This window comes from Ranitomeya imitator, chromosome 3 (assembly GCF_032444005.1).
Source record: "Ranitomeya imitator isolate aRanImi1 chromosome 3, aRanImi1.pri, whole genome shotgun sequence".
Classification (NCBI taxonomy): domain Eukaryota; kingdom Metazoa; phylum Chordata; class Amphibia; order Anura; family Dendrobatidae; genus Ranitomeya; species Ranitomeya imitator.
The window spans coordinates 226,772,184-226,785,214 of record NC_091284.1 but is presented as its reverse complement, the minus strand read 5'-3'; the positions used below and the strand labels follow the sequence as shown (position 1 = coordinate 226,785,214).

Here is a 13,031-nt window from a genome sequence, read left to right as displayed (position 1 = left end):
TCGTCGCTTGCGCGAGCGTAAATCTGTGCACCATCTGGCGGTATTGTCTGAGAGTAAACCTGAGCCTATGCAGTGCGACAGGACTATGACTAAAGTAGAACGGCAAGAACACAGACGTCTGAACAGACTGTGTTTCTATTGTGGTGATTCTACTCATGCTATTTCTAATTGTCCTAAACGCACTAGGCGGTTCGATAGCTCTGCCGTTATTGGTATTGTACAGTCCAAATTCCTTTTGTCCATTACCTTAATGTGCTCTTTGTCATCGTATTCTGTCATGGCGTTTGTGGATTCAGGCGCTGCCCTGAATCTGATGGATTTGGATTATGCTAAACGTTGTGGATTTTTCTTGGAGCTTTTGCGGTGTCCTATTCCGTTGAGAGGAATTGATGCTACACCTTTGGCCAAGAATAAGCCTCAGTACTGGGCCCAGCTGACCATGTGCATGGCTCCTGCACATCAGGAAGTTATTCGCTTTCTGGTACTGCATAATTTGCATGATGTGGTCGTGTTGGGGTTGCCATGGCTACAAACCCATAATCCAGTATTGGATTGGAACTCTATGTCGGTAACCAGCTGGGGTTGTCAGGGAGTACATGGTGATGTTCCATTTTTGTCTATTTCGTCATCCATTCCTTCTGACATCCCAGAGTTCTTGTCGGACTTTCAGGATGTATTTGAAGAGTCCAAGTCTGATGCCCTACCTCCGCATAGGAATTGTGATTGTGCTATCGATTTGATTCCTGGTAGTAAATTCCCTAAGGGTCGTTTATTTAATTTGTCCGTACCTGAACACACCGCTATGCGCAGTTATGTGAAGGAGTCCCTGGAGAAGGGACATATTCGCCCATCGTCGTCACCATTGGGAGCAGGGTTCTTTTTTGTAGCCAAGAAGGATGGTTCGCTAAGACCGTGTATTGATTACCGCCTTCTTAATAAGATCACTGTTAAGTTTCAGTATCCCTTGCCATTGATTTCTGACTTGTTTGCTCGGATTAAGGGGGCTAGTTGGTTTACTAAGATTGATCTTCGTGGTGCGTATAATCTGGTGAGAATCAGGCAGGGAGATGAATGGAAAACGGCATTTAATACGCCCGAGGGTCATTTTGAGTATCTGGTGATGCCGTTCGGACTTGCCAATGCTCCATCTGTTTTTCAGTCTTTTATGCATGACATTTTCCGTGAGTATCTGGATAAATTCTTGATTGTTTACTTGGATGACATTTTGATCTTCTCAGATGATTGGGAGTCTCATGTGAAGCAAGTCAGAATGGTTTTCCAGGTACTGCGTGCTAATTCCTTGTTCGTGAAGGGATCAAAGTGTCTCTTCGGTGTGCAGAAAGTTTCATTTTTGGGGTTCATCTTTTCCCCTTCTACTATCGAGATGGATCCAGTTAAGGTTCAGGCCATCCAGGATTGGACTCAGCCGACATCTCTAAAAAGTCTGCAGAAATTCCTGGGCTTTGCTAATTTTTATCGTCGCTTCATCTGTAATTTTTCTAGCATTGCCAGACCATTGACCGATTTGACCAAGAAGGGTGCTGATTTGGTTAATTGGTCTTCTGCTGCCGTGGAAGCTTTTCAGGAGTTGAAGCGTCGTTTTTGCTGTGCCCCTGTGTTGTGTCAACCTGATGTTTCTCTTCCGTTCCAGGTCGAGGTTGATGCTTCTGAGATTGGTGCAGGGGCGGTTTTGTCACAGAGAGGTTCTGGTTGCTCAGTGTTCAAACCATGTGCTTTCTTTTCCAGGAAATTTTCTGCTGCTGAGCGTAATTATGATGTGGGCAACCGAGAGTTGCTGGCCATGAAGTGGGCATTCGAGGAGTGGCGTCATTGGCTTGAGGGTGCTAAGCATCGCGTGGTGGTTTTGACTGATCATAAGAACCTTACTTATCTTGAGTCTGCCAAGCGCTTGAATCCTAGACAGGCCCGTTGGTCGTTATTTTTTGCTCGTTTTGATTTTGTGATTTCATACCTTCCGGGTTCTAAAAATGTGAAGGCGGATGCTCTGTCTAGGAGTTTTGTGCCCGACTCTCCGGGGTTATCTGAGCCGGCGAGTATCCTCAAGGAAGGAGTCATTGTGTCTGCCATCTCTTCTGATTTGCGGAGAGTGTTGCAGAAATTTCAGGCTAATAAACCTGATCGTTGTCCGGCCGAGAAACTGTTCGTCCCTGATAGGTGGACTAGTAAAGTTATCTCTGAACTTCATTGTTTGGTGCTGGCCGGTCATCCAGGAATCTTTGGTACCAGGGAGTTGGTTGCTAGATCCTTCTGGTGGCCGTCTCTGTCACGGGATGTGCGTGCTTTTGTGCAGTCCTGTGGAATTTGTGCTAGGGCTAAGCCCTGCTGTTCACGTGCCAGTGGGTTGCTTTTGCCCTTGCCGGTCCCGAAGAGGCCTTGGACACATATTTCGATGGATTTCATTTCTGACCTTCCCGTCTCTCAAAAAATGTCGGTCATTTGGGTGGTCTGTGATCGCTTTTCTAAAATGGTCCATCTGGTGCCCTTGGTTAAATTGCCTTCCTCCTCTGATTTGGTGCCTTTGTTCTTCCAGCATGTGGTTCGTTTACATGGCATTCCTGAGAATATTGTTTCTGACAGAGGTTCCCAGTTTGTCTCGAGGTTCTGGCGAGCCTTTTGTGGTAGGATGGGCATTGACCTATCTTTCTCCTCGGCCTTCCATCCTCAGACTAATGGCCAGACCGAACGAACCAATCAGACCTTGGAAACATATCTGAGATGTTTTGTTTCCGCTGACCAGGATGATTGGGTGTCATTTTTGCCGTTGGCTGAGTTCGCCCTTAATAATCGGGCCAGCTCGGCTACCTTGGTCTCTCCATTTTTCTGCAATTCTGGGTTCCATCCTCGTTTCTCTTCAGGACAGGTTGAGTCTTCGGACTGTCCTGGTGTGGATTCTGTGGTGGACAGGTTGCAGCAGATCTGGACTCAGGTAGTGGACAATTTGACCTTGTCCCAGGAGAAGGCTCAGCTTTTCGCTAATCGCAGACGCCGTGTGGGACCCCGACTTCGTGTTGGGGATCTGGTTTGGTTATCTTCTCGTCATATTCCTATGAAGGTTTCCTCTCCTAAATTTAAACCTCGTTTTATTGGTCCGTATAGGATTTCTGAGATTCTCAATCCGGTGTCTTTTCGTCTGACCCTCCCAGACTCCTTTTCCATACATAATGTATTCCATAGGTCGTTGTTGAGGAGATACGTGGCACCTATGGTTCCATCTGTGGAGCCTCCTGCCCCTGTTTTGGTGGAGGGGGAATTGGAGTATATTGTGGAGAAGATTTTGGATTCTCGTGTCTCTAGACGGAAACTCCAGTATCTGGTCAAATGGAAGGGTTATGCTCAGGAAGATAATTCCTGGGTTTTTGCCTCTGATGTCCATGCCCCAGATCTTGTTCGTGCCTTTCATGTGGCTCATCCTGGTCGGCCTGGGGGTTCTGGTGAGGGTTCGGTGACCCCTCCTCAAGGGGGGGGGGTACTGTTGTGAATTCTGTGGCTGAGTTCACTTCTGTGGTCACAAGTGGTATTGCAGTCTCTGGGCTTCCTCCCTCAGGTGTTTTGGTGAGCTCGTTGGCTGCCTTGCTATTTAGCTCCACCTGAGTCTGTCTTCCTTGCTCCTTGTCAATGTTCCAGTGTTGGATCTGAGCTACTGCATCTTTCCTTGGGCCTGCTGCTCTGCTAGATAAGTGCTTCTAGTTTGTTTTCTGTTTTTTCTGTCCAGCTTGCTATTAACTTTTGCTGGAAGCTCTGAGAAGCAAAGGGGTGCACCGCCGTGCTGTTAGTTCGGCACGGTGGGTCTTTTTGCCCCTTTGCGTGGTTTTCGTTTTAGGGTTTTTTGTAGACTGCATAGTTCTCTTTGCTATCCTCGCTCTGTCTAGAATATCGGGCCTCACTTTGCTGAATCTATTTCATTCCTACGTTTGTCTTTTCATCTTGCTAACAGTCATTATATGTGGGGGGCTGCCTATTCCTTTGGGGTATTTCTTTGAGGTAAGTCAGGCTTGTATTTCTATCTTCAGGCTAGTCAGCTCCTCAGGCAGTGTCGAGTTGCATAGGTAGTGATAGGCGCAATCCACTGCTGCTTATAGTTGTGTGAGGATAGATCAGGTACTGCAGTCTACAGAGATTCCACGTCTCAGAGCTCGTCCTATTGTTTTTGGTTATTGCCAGATCTCTGTATGTGCGCTGATTACTGCACGCTGTGTTGCCTGATTGCCAGCCATAACACGCGACGTCATCACAGGTCCTGCGCCCATACCAACGCTGGGACTGGAAGCTGCCGTGGACTACAAGGGGCTTTCGAAAAGGTGAATATATGTTAGTGCAGTGCCCCAGAGATCTCGTTGTTGCAGTATGACACTCTGCCACTAAGGGGAGTGATGGTACGTCTGATGGCACTGAAGGAATTCTACTGACCAGGTATCACCAGCACACATTACACTTCACACTCCGGCCACTAGGGGGAGAAAAAGGCTTTATTTATTGGGCCACTCCTCACACTGGTAAAACTAGGGGTTGGATAGGAAGTTAGTCAGAAGCTGACTGGGTTGGATTCAGGCAACATCCCGTGGCAGGGGGTGTTGCAGGGAGAAGCCACAGGGGGGTCCCTGTCAGGCGTGGGAACCTGGCAGGTGCCTAGCGAACAGAGCAGAACGATACGGAACCGCGCCTGCACCCCCGCGGTGGTATCCTAAGAGAGAGACACGAAGGGAAGGATATTGTGGAACAGTGAGAAACGGGATCAAGCACAAAAGAGAACCAGTAGGAGTCGTGCCGTGAGACCGAGGCAACATCCTGCTGAGGCGCGTAGCCGGTGGCCCGAACACCGCGGGAGTAACTGACTCTAGGCCTTACTTCAAACTCCGCAGGACAGTTAATTATAGGTTGGCTGTCTACCTTAAATTTCCTACGAAGACATAGGGGGCAACGCGTGGAGAGGGGCGTCTCTAGGGTCCCGGAAGAGCTCCGAGCCTTCCTGTCATATGGGTGCGTCCTAGCCATAACATACCTGGGGGACAAGAAACTAGTAACATCTGGAACAAGCGAGAGAGAATTAGAAAGAACGAACGAACGAGAACAGCAGTTGTGAGGACTATTCCAAATGCTCAGCAGGGTAGCACTACAACACACAGGCGCTAGTGGTAGGCACTGATTTCCACCTGCGAAGGAAACTTTGGATGTGCCCATCGGACCGGCCGGTCTCAGATAGCCCTGTTAAGCGTGCTCTGGATTGAGGATCCTGAAGTCTTCAGTAAAGAGGTAAAGAGACTGCAACCTTGTGTCCTCGTTATTGACTGCACCTCACACCATCACCATCCACCTTACTGGGAAGCCCTGGGGACATACTTAACCTGTGGGAAGGTATACCATCCAGCTGCCATTTCATCACCCCAGCGGACCCCACAGCAGCGTCGGTCACCCTGACCGAACACCACAGGTGGCGTCACAAATCCCTGATAGACTGCACCACCTTTATTGGACGCCCCTTAGCAGGGTCGCAGACTGGGTCTAGCCACCGTGACAGCCTCAGAACCGAACCAGAGAGGCCCGGTACCAAGAACTCGTGGCCCTGTGTCTGGGGGCGCTCCATTAATTTTTTATTTTTTCACCTGTGACAAACCTGGCTGGGCAATATACTACGTAGCTCGGCAATATACTATGTGACTGGGCAATATACTACGTGGCTCTGTGCTGTATACTACTTTGCTGTGCAATATACTATGTGGCTCTGTGGTGTATACTACGTCACTCGGCAATATACTACGTTACTGGCCAATATATTACGTGGCTCTGTGCTGTATACTACGTTGCTGTGGGATATACTACATCACTGGGCAATATACTACATAACTGGGCAATATACTACGTGACTGGGCAATATACTACGTGGCTGCGCAATATGCTACGTGACTGGGCAATATACTACGTAACTGGCCAATATACTACGTGGCTGCGCAATAAACTACGTCACTAGGCAATATACTATGTCACTAGGTAATTGTGGAGATCAGACTGAACTAAAACAATCCATCTTGTCTTCTTCCTGAGAAATCTCGCTTACAACAAGATACATTTCTGCTGACTTGACATTTCCTTTTATGGAAGTAATCATGTGTGCATTCCTTCTTTCAATAGCAGCCTTTATTCACCTTCCAGATGATGTAACTTTCTACTGATAAAGACTGGTATAGATTGTTTATGTAAGAGATAGTGAAATATGAGCGCTTGTGCGCATGTCTGTAAAAGTATAATTCTTTTCTATATAAAGGGAGGGCAAAGCCCAGAGAGAGAGATGTGCTCCTGGGCTTCCCCTGTATATGATCACACAATACCTTGTTTGCGTGTCATTTACTCAGGATCCCTACCTCTAGTAAGCCAGGGACTGAGAAGGACTTAACATTTCTTTGGCGCACCGAACGGGGACCCGAGATGAGAGTATTTGCTCGAGATTCACCTGCGGATACGGACAATGGAGATCTGGGATAATGGACGGCAAATGAACTGAAAAACCTGGCCAGGTAAGAGACATTATTAGTTCTCTTTTATCTGCCTTGTATTATCCGAAAGATCTCTATGAGCCGTGTCACGCTGGGTTAGTCTAGTAGTGAGTAGATACCTATAAAACTCGGGTTACTATATTGTATAGATTTATGAGTCCTGTCCCTGGCAGTGTGTGAACAGTGTTAAGGTTGTGGTATGTTGTGAAAGAAGAGCAAAAGTGCGTAGAAAAATAAGCCGAAATAGTTGGGGTATAAGCCTTATACACGGAAGTCAGCCTAACTGGGTCATGTGGTTGCGTCCTTTCTGGGAGACCTCCGCCCATGCTTGACTCTCATTTAAGTGCTTAACCTCCTTCATTTCTGGATAAGGTTTGATAGAATGAGCCCAGGACGCGGGTCCATGAGCCTGGGACAAGTATGCTAACTGACACAGAAAGTTTTGTGATCTGTATGGTGTTGCTGGGTCTGTTTGCGTGCATAATAGCACTTATGTACATTCTGCACATTAGAAAGAATGGAGCAGATCAGCCCTTCAATATTTTAGCTCCCTAGGAGAGAAGGCAACGAGACATCACCTAGGATAAGTGATTGTCCAAACGTCACCTGGGGTAGAAATAGCTAATATTGAAAAAAAAAAAAGAAAAATGGGAAATAAACAGACAAAAACCGTCTTAGGACAAGTGGAAGCAGCAGATATCATACAGGAAAGATGTGGGAAGACAGTCAGAAGTCAGATTAGAAGGGTAAGAGAAAAATTGGGAATTTCAGAAGCACTTATGTTTAGCACTGAATGGGAAAGACTGAGTAAAGAACGAGGTGGAATTATCAAAGACAATGGGTGGGAAGAAATCATACACTGTATGATAGAGGTCTCAAAAACAGCTAAAGAGGAGAATTGGAAGTATGATCCAGACACTTCCAAATGGATTATGGGGAAGGGAAAAAGTTGTGACATAATCCCACCACCTTACCTAGATCCAAAAGCCCAATCATTTGTACCATCTGGAGGAGCAGAAGGAGGAAAACAATTTCCAGCCTTGTATCCCAATCTTGGTGGGGTAGGAGGATGGGTATGTTCACACTGTGGACAACAAAATCCAGATTGGAGAAATGATTGCCTAGTCTGTGGTACACCTAGACATGGCGCTGTACTTGCCCCTGTTAGGGTAGTACCAAGACCCTTTAGGGAACCTGGTGCTGACGGGGTAATGGGAACTAGATATCACCAGACCCGACAGTATTTTCCTTGGTCCCCTGCTGAAGGTATGTCCCTCCTGCATAATGCGCCTGATCCCACTCAATATCCCATCCGATTTGCACAATACATACAACAAATCATGCAGACTCATGCTGGGGTCTGGGCGGACGGGGAAGAATTATGTAGAATGAAAATGTCCCCCGGACTTTTTCAGGAATTATTGACACACCTACAGCCCAATAGACCAGTGGCAGAAGGGGGTGCCTTACAGACAGAAGCATCAGGTACCCAGTTCACAGAGGCATTAATAATTTTCATGAGAGAAAAACAGAGGGAAAGGGGATCTACGGGTGTGATTATGCAGAAATTTGGGCAAAGTATTGAAGAATATAGTCAAGAATTAGAAAATAGCTTTAGGGATGAAGGATTGGATTTGACTGATGCTTCAGTAAGGAGACTTTTTACAAAACAATTAATAGAGGGGCTAGATCCGAAAATCAGAGAAAAATTTAAATCCTCTACTCCAGATTGGAGAACAATTGAACAACCAAATATTGTGAAACAACGATGTTTAGGAATAGTCATGGATATGAGAGAGAATCGTAAGCCTGTTAGAATAGCACAAGCTAATACAGGAGGAAGAGTGAGACACAACTTTCCTTGCCACTACTGTAAAAAGCCAGGTCATTTCCAAAGAGAGTGCAGGAAGAAGTTGGCAGATATAAAGTCAGGCAAATTTGTTCCCAGAAATAACCCTCCCCAAACGGACAACCAGCAGAAATCTACCATCATAGATGGTCCCATACCAGATTCAGATTGACTCGATGTGTTACAAACTTCCCTACCAGCTAGAAGACCTATGATACAGGTGAATGTGGGGGGGAGAGAGATTCCATTTTTGATAGATACAGGTGCAACTTCCTCAATTTTGAATCAAGATTTTCTTCCAAATCCGGAAGATATTTCAGAACAAACAACTTTTGCTGAGGGTTATGATGGGGTAATTCGAACACTGCCATATACTGTGCCCCTAGAGGTCTCATTAGGACCTAAATGTTTTGCATCCAGATTTTTGTATGCCAGAGGTGCCCCAACATGTTTGTTAGGAACTGATGTCCTAAAGAAATTAGAAGCTAACATCAATTTTAGGGAAGATGGCACAGTTATACTGACTATCCCTGATGATGCAGAAACATTAGAACAATATGTTAGAATTCAGGCTTTTGAGGATTATGCTGAAGAAAAAGAGTACACCACAGATCTAGACCTCTCAATGGTCCCAGAAACACTGTGGGCACAGGGTGACACCGATGTGGGACTATTGCATATCTCTCCTGTAAAACTATCTGTGCAACCAGGAACTGTTCTCCCACAGCTCAGACAATACCCTGTGAGTGCCCAGCAGGAACTAGCGATTACAAAACAGATAGAGGGATATAAAGAGAAAGGAGTTTTGGTAGAGATACAATCACCTGCTAACACTCCTCTGTATCCAGTCAAAAAGAGAACTCTTGATAAGAGTTCTATGCCCAAATATCGTATGGTACATGATTTAAGAGAAATAAACAAAGTTCTAGATCCAATCACCCCAGTTGTACCCAATCCTCATACGTTACTATCACAGATACCAGCCAGTTCTCAAGTATTTACTGTAATAGATCTTTCAAATGCATTTTTCTCGGTTCCTTTACACCAAGATAGTTGGCATTTGTTTGCATTTACATTTAAGGGCAAACAGTTGGCGTGGACACGCCTTCCACAGGGAATGATACACTCCCCTACTCTTTATTCAAATGCCCTACAAACAGTCCTTCAGAGGTTTGAACCCGAACCACAGGTAGTAATTTTGCAGTATGTGGATGACCTACTACTTTGCTGCCCAGATCTAGAAACTGCAGAAAGGTCCACTGTGAGTTTACTATGTTTTTTAGAAAAAGAAGGGTGTAAAGTGAATAGACAAAAGCTACAAGTTTGTCAGACCAAAGTGGTCTTTCTAGGTCATTGCATTTCTCAAGGTAAAAAGCATCTTACACCACAAAGAACTGAAGCAATAAGACAGATGAATGAGCCTAGAAATCATAAACAGCTACGAGCATTTTTAGGAATAGTGTCTCATTGTAGACAATGGATTATACATGCAAGTCAACTAATGCAACCACTGTATGACTGTGTAAAAAGTGAACCTTATTTGTTGACAAAAGAAGGTCAGATTTCGTTCCAACAATTAAAAGATGCCCTTGTTTCAGCTCCAGCGTTAGGGCTACCAGACTACACCAAACCGTTTCAGCTTATGGCTGCAGAAGTTGATTCCCATGCTACAGGAGTTCTTACCCAGAAGCATGCAGGGAAACAAAGACCAATTGCATATCTTTCAGCAAGGTTAGATCCCGTAGCTAGAGCAGCGCCAACCTGTGTACGTGTAGTTGTTGCTGTCTCACTATTGTTGGACAAAGCATCAGAAATTGTCCTAGAGTATCCACTCACAGTTCAAACTACACATGATGTTTATGGGATATTAAACCAGGTCCAACCAAAACACATTTCCATGGCCAGACATTTGCGGCTGCAGTGTTCTTTGCTGCTCCCCTCTACTATCACATTTGCTAGGCTTCAGACTCTCAATTTAGCTACACTGCTACCTCTCGAGTCTGAAGGGGGGAATAAGGACACTGATACACACACAAATTTTTTCCCTACAGACACACATGATTGTACAGAGCTCATTTTACAAGAAACGGTAGGCTTACCCAATGTATCCGAAACACCACTTCAAAATCCAGATTTAGAGCTGTTTATAGATGGTAGTAGGTTTGCAGATGACACAGGTAACTTCCATACAGGGTATGCAGTTGTGTCAGAATCTGAAACTCTCAAAGCAGAACCACTTCCACCGAAACAGTCTGCACAAGAAGCAGAACTAACAGCATTGATTGAAGCTCTTAAAATAGCTGAGAACCAGACAGCTAATATATACACTGATTCTAGGTATGCACATGGTATTGTGTTTGATTTTGGAGTAATCTGGAGAGCTAGAGGTTACATGACAGCGTCAGGACAACCTGTAAAACATACTTCTCTGATCAAACAGATCTTAGAGGCTGCACAAGAAACAAAAGAAGTAGCAGTAATCAAGGTAGCTGCACATGTGAGACTCGACACTAGGGAATCTAGGGGAAATGATAGGGCTGATAAAGCAGCCAAAGCAGCAGCAGTCAAACCCTTACAACAGGTTCATACTGTAAACCTCACAGAAAATACTGAAGATAGACTGAGACAAGCACAGGAAGATGCAGGAGAAGAGGAGAGGGACAGGTGGAAAAAGGAAGGGGCAGAAGAACAAGCGGGAATTTGGAAGAAAGATGGACTAATATGTCTACCTAGAGCCTGGTACCCGATAGTAGTTGGTGGATTACATCACCCTACGCATGTGTCTGCAAATGCAATGACACTACTGGCAAAGCAAGTCTGGTTGGCTCCAGGTTTTGGCAACTATGCAAGAGACTATTGTGCTGCATGCGCTATATGCCTGACACATAATCCCGGACAGACAGCAAAGACCCCTATGAAGCACCACGTCCGACCTCTCTACCCGTTTCAGCGATTACAAATAGACTTTATCCAGCTGCCAAAAAGTAATGGGTATGAGTATGTGTTGGTATGTGTGGACATGTTCTCGGGGTGGCCAGAGGCCTATCCAGTTCGGAAGGCTTCAGCTAAAAACACTGCTGTAAAGCTAGTTGCCGAACTGATACCCCGTTACGGTCTCCCTGAAGTGATCGAGTCAGATAGGGGTACTCATTTTACTGGAGAAATATTTCAAAATGTACTGAAAATGTTGGGTGTTGAAAGTCAGTTACACACTCCGTATCATCCTCAAAGTTCTGGTAAGGTAGAACGCATGAATGGAACTTTAAAATTAAAAATACAGAAAGCCATGGCTGAAACAGGAAAGCCTTGGACAGAATGCCTTTCACTGGCCCTTTACTCAATACGCAATACCCCAAGGGGTAAGACTAAACTGTCTCCATATGAAATTTTGTTTGGCAGGACTGCCAATTTAGGATGTTATTTTCCACAGCAACTTGTGTTAAATATTGAGTCATTGACTTCTTATGTGCAAAATCTTCAGAAACAATTAACTAAGGTGCATGCACAAGTTTTTGCTTCCCTTCCAGATCCTGACAACACAGAAGGAAGTCACAAGTTGGAACCAGGTGATCAAGTCTATGTAAAAAGACACACCAGAAAGGCTCTAGAACCAAGGTTTGACGGACCCTTCCAAGTCCTGTTGACAACACCTACATCAGTCAAGCTTGAAGGAAAGGCATCATGGATACATGCAAGCCATTGCAAGAAAAGCAGTATAAACTCATGATATTGATGTTAATAATGATAACCTCAACGGAGGCGTGGGATAGACTGAATTCTCTAGCCCCTTTGAACAATAGATTCGTACAACATCATAGAAAATTAGTGCATGACTTGTTAAACAATACACAAACCCTGACAGATTGTTGGATCTGTACCCATTACTTATTGCAAAACAAAGAAAAGGTTGCGAGAGTTAAACGGAAGAATTAATACTAGATTTGATTCTCTTATTGAATACAAGCATGTACATGTGTAATACCAAATAAAGGCTTTGTCTTTGGCCCTGTGGTAATAAAATAAATAAAAGAAAATGTCAAAGGGGGGAATTGTGGAGATCAGACTGAACTAAAACAATCCATCTTGTCTTCTTCCTGAGAAATCTCGCTTACAACAAGATACATTTCTGCTGACTTGACATTTCCTTTTATGGAAGTAATCATGTGTGCATTCCTTCTTTCAATAGCAGCCTTTATTCACCTTCCAGATGATGTAACTTTCTACTGATAAAGACTGGTATAGATTGTTTATGTAAGAGATAGTGAAATATGAGCGCTTGTGCGCATGTCTGTAAAAGTATAATTCTTTTCTATATAAAGGGAGGGCAAAGCCCAGAGAGAGAGATGTGCTCCTGGGCTTCCCCTGTATATGATCACACAATACCTTGTTTGCGTGTCATTTACTCAGGATCCCTACCTCTAGTAAGCCAGGGACTGAGAAGGACTTAACAGTAATATACTACGTAACTGGGCAATATACTACGTGGCTGGCCAATATACTACGTGACTGGGCAATATACTACGTAACTGGCCAATATACTACATGGCTGGGCAATATACTACGTGGCTGGGCAATATACTATATGGCTGGCCAATATACTACATGGCTTGGCAATATACTACGTGGCTGGGCAATATACTATATGGCTGGGCAATATACTACGTGACTGGGCA

The 13,031-nt window shown here is 44.8% G+C and overlaps 1 long non-coding RNA gene across 1 annotated transcript; it reads left to right on the top strand.

Annotated features, from left to right (window-relative positions):
• The first annotated feature begins 6,014 nt into the window (after positions 1-6,014).
• On the top strand, positions 6,015-12,392 carry LOC138669601 (uncharacterized). The gene is made up of 2 exons (XR_011319201.1): positions 6,015-6,530; positions 11,886-12,392. It is a non-coding gene; the product is annotated as an uncharacterized lncRNA (long non-coding RNA).
• Positions 12,393-13,031: the final 639 nt, after the last annotated feature.